We start from the raw sequence: 7,632 nt of genomic DNA on the forward strand, positions 1-7,632 counted from the left end.
TACTCCTTCAAACACTTTTTGTGACGTCAAAGGGAACTCGATTCTTATTTTTATTCCAAGATTCAATATTTATACACTAAAAAGGTCTAGTAACTTAACAGGTGCCTTGATTGAGGTATTTTCATTCAAAGATTCAATCTTTACTCATTAAAACACTTTTTGTGACGTCAAAGGGAATTCGAATAAGTTTAGCTCAAAACTCTCAATTTCTTTCAAAGATTCAATCCTTATACCTTAAAAAAGTCGAGTGACATAATAGTTACCATAATTAGGGTATCTTCATTCAAAGATTCAATCTTTACTTATTAAAACACTCTTTGTGATATGAAATGGAACTCGAATAAGTTTAACTCAAAACTCTCACTTTCTTTCAAAGATTCAATCTTTATGCATTAAAAAGGTCAAGTGACATAACAGGTAAGTTGATTGAGGTATTTCCATCCAAAGGTTCAATCTTTGCTCATTAAAACACTCATTGGGATGTCAAAGGGAAACCGAATAAGTTTAACTCAAAACTCTCAATTTTTATCAAAGATTCAATCCTTATACATTAAAAAGTTCAAGTGACATAACAGGTACCTGATTGTGGTATTTTCACTCAAAAATTCAATCTTTACCTATTCAAACACTCTTTGTGACGTCATAGGGAGCTCGCATAAGTTTAACTCAAGCCTCTCATTTTCCTTCAATGATTCAATCTTTATACATTAAATAGGTCACGTGACATGACAGGTACCTTGATTGAGGTATTTTCATTCAAAGATTATATCTTTACTCATTAAAACACTCTTTGTGACGTCGAAGGGAACTCAAATAAATTTAACTCAAAACTCTCATTTTCTTTCATGGATTCAGTCTCTATACATTAAAAAGGTCTTCTGACATCACAGGTATCTTGATTGAGGTATTTTCTTTCAAAGATTTAATCTTTACTCATAATTACACTCTGTGTGACGTCAAATGGAACTCGAATAAGTTTAGCTCAAAACTCTAAATTTCTTTTAAATATTTAATTCTTATACTTTTAAAAAGCCTAGTGACATAATATGTACCCCAATCGAGGCATTTTCATTCAAAGATTCAGTCCCAACTCATTAAAACATTCTTTGTGACGTCAAACGGAACTCGAATAAGTTTAACTCAAAACCCTCATTTTCTTTCAATGATTCAATCTTTCCGCATTAAAAAGGTCAAGTGACATAACAGGTAAGTTGATTGAGGTATTTTCATTCAAAGATTCAATCTTTACTCATTAAAACACTCTTTGGGACGTAAAAGGGAAACCGAATAAGTTTAACTCAAAACTCTCAATTTCTGCCAAGGATTCAATCTTTATACGTTAAAAAGTTCTAGTGACATAACAGGTACCCTGATTGAGGTATTTTCATTCAAGAATTCAATCTTTACTTATTAAAACACTCTTTGTGATGTTAAAGGGAACTCGAATAAATTTAACTCAAACCTCTCATTTTCTTTCAAAGATTCAATCTTTATACATTAAAAAGGTCACGTGACAAGACAGGTACCTTGATTGTGGCATTTTCATTAAAAGATTATATCTTTACTCATTAAAACACTCTTTGTGACGTCAAAGGTAACTCGAATAAATTTAACACAAAACTCTCATATTCTTTCAAAGATTCAGTCTTTATACATTAAAAAGGTCTACTGACATAACAGGTACCTTGATTGAGGTATTTTCTTTCAAACATTCAATCTTTACTCATAATTACACTCTTTGTGACGTCAAAGGGAACTCGAATAAGTTTAGCTCAAAACTCTAAATTTCTTTCAAATATTTAATTCTTGTACATTTAAAAAGTCTAGTGACATAATAGGTACCCTAATTGATGTATTTTCATTCAAAGATTCAGTCTCTACACATTAAAACACTCTTTGTGACGTCAAACGGAACTCGAATAAGTTTAACTCAAAACTCTCATTTTCTTTCAATGATTCAATCTTTCCGCATTAAAAAGGTCAAGTGACATAACAGGTACCTTGATGGAGGTATTTTCATTCAAATATTCAATCCTTACTCATTAAAACACTTTTTGTGACGTCAAAGGGAACATGAATAACTGTAACTCGAAACTCTCATTTTCTTTCAAAGATTCAATCTTTATGCGTCAAAAAGGTTAAGTGACATAACAGCTACCCTGATTGAGCTATTTTCATTAAAAGATTCAATCTTTACTCATTAAAACACTCCTTGTGACGTCTAATGGAACTCGAATAAGTTTGACTCAAAACTCTTATTTTCTTTCAAAGATTCAATCTTTATACATTGAAAAGGTTAAGTGACACAACAGGCACCTTGATTGAGCTATTTTCATTCAAAGATTCAATCTTTACTTATTAAATTACTCTTTGTGACTCCAAAGCGAACTCGAATATGTTTAACTCGAAACTCTCATTTTCTTTCAAAGATTCAATCTTTATGAATTAAACAGGTCAAGTGACATAACAGGTACCTTGATTGAGGTACTTTCATTCAAAGATTCAATCTTTACTCATTAAAACACTCTTTGTGACGTCAAAGGGAAGTCGAATAACTGAAACTCAAAACTCTGATTTTCTTTCAAAGATTCAATCATTGCGCGTCAAAAAGGTTAAGTGGCATAACAGGCACCTTGATTGAGGTATTTTCACACAAAGATTCACTCTTTACTCCTTCAAACACTTTTTGTGACGTCAAAGGGAACTCGACTCTTATTTTTATTCCAAGATTCAATTTTTATACACTAAAAAGCTCTAGTGACTTAACAGGTGCCTTGATTGAGGTATTTTCATTCAAAGATTCAATCTTTACTCATTAAAACACTTTTTGTGACGTCAAAGGGAATTCGAATAAGTTTAGCTCAAAACTCTCAATTTCTTTCGAAGATTCAATCCTTATACCTTAAAAAAGTCGAGTGACATAATAGTTACCATAATTAGGGTATCTTCATTCAAAGATTCAATCTCTACTTATTAAAACACTCTTTGTGATATGAAATGGAACTCGAATAAGTTTAACTCAAAACTCTCATTTTCTTTCAAAGATTCAATCTTTATGCATTAAAAAGGTCAAGTGACATAACAGGTAAGTTGATTGAGGTATTTCCATCCAAAGATTCAATCTTTGCTCATTAAAACACTCATTGGGACGTCGAAGGGAAACCGAATAAGTTTTACTCAAAACTCTCAATTTCTATCAAAGATTCAATCCTTATACATTAAAAAGTTCAAGTGACATAACAGGTACCTGATTGTGGTATTTTCATTCAAGAATTCAATCTTTACCTATTCAAACACTCTTTGTGACGTCATAGGGATCTCGCATAAGTTTAACTCAAGCCTCTCATTTTCCTTCAATGATTCAATCTTTATACATTAAAAAGGTCACGTGACATGACAGGTACCTTGATTGAGGTATTTTCATTCAAAGATTATATCTTTACTCCTTAAAACACTCTTTGTGACGTCGAAGGCAACTCAAATAAATTTAACTCAAAACTCTCATTTTCTTTCAACGATTCAGTCTTTATACATTAAAAAGGTCTACTGACATAACAGGTATCTTGATTGAGGTATTTTCTTTCAAAGATTTAATCTTTACTCATTATTACACTCTTTGTGATGTCAAAGGGAACTCGAATAAGTTTAGCTCAAAACTCTAAATTTCTTTTAAATATTAATTTCTTATACTTTTAAAAAGCCTAGTGACATAATAGGTACCCCAATCGAGGCATTTTCATTCAAAGATTAAATTCCTACTCATTAAAACATTCTTTGTGACGTCAAACGGAACTCGAATAAGTTTAACTCAAAACCCTCATTTTCTTTCAATGATTCAATCTTTCCGCATTAAAAAGGTCAAGTGACATAACAGGTAAGTTGATTGAGGTATTTTCATTCAAAGATTGAATCTTTACTCATTAAAACACTCTTTGGGACGTAAAAGGGAAACCGAATAAGTTTAACTCAAAACTCTCAATTTCTGTCAAGGATTCAATCTTTATACGTTAAAAAGTTCTAGTGACATAACAGGTACCCTGATTGAGGTATTTTCATTCAAGAATTCAATTTTACTTATTCAAACACTCTTTGTGATGTTAAAGGGAACTCGAATAAATTTAACTCAAACCTCTCATTTTCTTTCAAAGACTCAATCTTTATACATTAAAAAGGTCACGTGACAAGACAGGTACATTGATTGTGGCATTTTCATTAAAAGATTATATCTTTACTCATTAAAACACTCTTTGTGACGTCAAAGGTAACTTGAATAAATTTAACACAAAACTCTCATATTCTTTCAAAGATTCAGTCTTTATACATTAAGAAGGTCTACTGACATAACAGGTACCTTGATTGAGGTATTTTCTTTCAAACATTCAATCTTTACTCATAATTACACTCTTTGTGACGTCAAAGGGAACTCGAATAAGTTTAGCTCAAAACTCTAAATTTCTTTCAAATATTTAATTCTTGTACATTTAAAAAGTCTAGTGACATAATAGGTACCCTAATTGATCTATTTTCATTCAAAGATTCAGTCTCTACTCATTAAAACACTCTTTGTGACGTCAAACGGAACTCGAATAAGTTTAACTCAAAACTCTCATTTTCTTTCAATGATTCAATCTTTCCGGATTAAAAAGGTCAAGTGACATAACAGGTACCTTGATGGAGGTATTTTCATTCAAATATTCAATCCTTGCTCATTAAAACACTTTTTGTGACGTCAAAGGGAACTTAAATAACTGTAACTCGAAACTCTCATTTTCTTTCAAAGATTCAATCTTTATGCGTCAAAAAGGTTAAGTGACATAACAGCTACCCTGATTGAGCTATTTTCATTAAAAGATTCAATCTTTACTCATTAAAACACTCCTTGTGACGTCTAATGGAACTCGAATAAGTTTGACTCAAAACTCTTATTTTCTTTCAAAGATTCAATCTTTATACATTGAAAAGGTTAAGTGACACAACAGGCACCTTGATTGAGCTATTTTCATTCAAAGATTCAATCTTTACTTATTAAATTACTCTTTGTGACTCCAAAGCGAACTCGAATATGTTTAACTCGAAACTCTCATTTTCTTTCAAAGATTCAATCTTTATGAATTAAACAGGTGAAGTGACATAACAGGTACCTTGATTGAGGTACTTTCATTCAAAGATTCAATCTTTACTCATTAAAACACTCTTTGTGACGTCAAAGGGAAGTCGAATAACTGAAACTCAAAACTCTGATTTTCTTTCAAAGATTCAATCATTACGCGTCAAAAAGGTCAAGTGGCATAACAGGTACCTTGATTGAGGTATTTTCACACAAAGATTCACTCTTTACTCCTTCAAACACTTTTTGTGACGTCAAAGGGAACTCAACTCTTATTTTTATTCCAAGATTCAATATTTATACACTAAAAAGGTCTAGTGACTTAACAGGTGCCTTGATTGAGGTATTTTCATTCAAAGATTCAATCTTTACTCATTAAAACACTTTTTGTGACGTCAAAGGGAATTCAAATAAGTTTAGCTCATAACTCCCAATTTCTTTCGAAGATTCAATCCTTATACCTTAAAAAAGTCGAGTGACATAATAGTTACCATAATTAGGGTATTTTCATTCAAAGATTCAATCTCTACTCATTAAAACACTCTTTGTGATATGAAATGGAACTCGAATAAATATAACTCAAAACTCTCACTTTCTTTCAAAGATTCAATCTTTATGCATTAAAAAGGTCAAGTGACATAACAGGTAAGTTGATTGAGGTATTTCCATTCAAAGATTCAATCTTTGCTCATTAAACACTCATTGGGACGTCGAAGGGAAACCGAATAAGTTTAACTCAAAACTCTCAATTTCTATCAAAGATTCAATCCTTATAGATTAAAAAGTTCATGTGAGATAACAGGTACCTAATTGTGGCATTTTCATTCAAGAATTCAATCTTTACCTATTCAAACACTCTTTGTTACGTCATAGGGAGCTCACATAAGTTTAACTCAAGCCTCTCATTTTCCTTCAATGATTCAATCTTTATACATTAAAAAGGTCACGTGACATGACAGGTACCTTGATTGAGGTATTTTCATTCAAAGATTATATCTTTACTCATTAAAACACTCTTTGTGACGTCGAATGGAACTCAAATAAATTTAACTCAAAACTCTCATTTTCTTTCATGGATTCAGTCTCTATACATTAAAAAGGTCTACTGACATAACAGGTATCATGATTGAGGTATTTTCTTTCAAAGATTTAATCTTTACTCATAATTACACTCTGTGTGACGTCAAAGGGAACTCGAATAAGTTTAGCTCAAAACTCTAAATTTCTTTTAAATATTTAATTCTTATACTTTTAAAAAGCCTAGTGACATAATAGGTACCCCAATCGAGGCATTTTCATTCAAAGATTCAATCCCAACTCATTAAAACATTCTTTGTGACGTCAAACGGAACTCGAATAAGTTTAACTCAAAACCCTCATTTTCTTTCAATGATTCAATCTTTCCACATTAAAAAGGTCAAGTGACATAACAGGTAAGTTGATTGAGGTATTTTCATTCAAAGATCCAATCTTTACTCATTAAAACACTCTTTGGGACGTAAAAGGGAAACCGAATAAGTTTAACTCAAAACTCTCAATTTCTGCCAAGGATTCAATCTTTATACGTTAAAAAGTTCTAGTGACATAACAGGTACCCTGATTGAGGTATTTTCGTTCAAGAATTCAATCTTTACTTATTCAAACACTCTTTGTGATGTTAAAGGGAACTCGAATAAATTTAACTCAAACCTCTCATTTTCTTTCAAAGATTCAATCTTTATACATTAAAAAGGTCACGTGACAAGACAGGTACCTTGATTGTGGCATTTTCATTAAAAGATTATATCTTTACTCGTTAAAACACTCTTTGTGACGTCAAAGGTAACTCGAATAAATTTAACACAAAACTCTCATATTCTTTCAAAGATTCAGTCTTTATACATTAAAAAGGTCTACTGACATAACAGGTACCTTGATTGAGGTATTTTCTTTCAAACATTCAATCTTTACTCATAATTACACTCTTTGAGACGTCAAAGGGAACTCGAATAAGTTTAGCTCAAAACTCTAAATTTCTTTCAAATATTTAATTCTTGTACATTTAAAAAGTCTAGTGACATAATAGGTACCCTAATTGATGTATTTTCATTCAAAGATTCAGTCTCTACTCATTAAAACACTCTTTGTGACGTCAAACGGAACTCGAATAAGTTTAACTCAAAACTCTCATTTTCTTTCAACGATTCAATCTTTCCGCATTAAAAAGGTCAAGTGACATAACAGGTACCTTGATGGAGGTATTTTCATTCAAATATTCAATCCTTGCTCATTAAAACACTTTTGGTGACGTCAAAGGGAACTTGAATAACTGTAACTCGAAACTCTCATTTTCTTTCAAAGATTCAATCTTTATGCGTCAAAAAGGTCAAGTGACATAACAGCTACCCTGATTGAGCTATTTTCATTAAAAGATTCAATCTTTACTCTTTAAAACACTCTTTGTGACGTCTAATGGAACTCGAATAAGTTTGACTCAAAACTCTTATTTTCTTTCAAAGATTCAATCTATATACATTGAAAAGGTC

Source organism: Cornus florida, unplaced genomic scaffold (assembly GCF_030987335.1).
Source record: "Cornus florida cultivar Cherokee Brave unplaced genomic scaffold, ASM3098733v1 CherokeeBrave_3.0.0_Hap2_Chr02, whole genome shotgun sequence".
NCBI lineage: Eukaryota > Viridiplantae > Streptophyta > Magnoliopsida > Cornales > Cornaceae > Cornus > Cornus florida.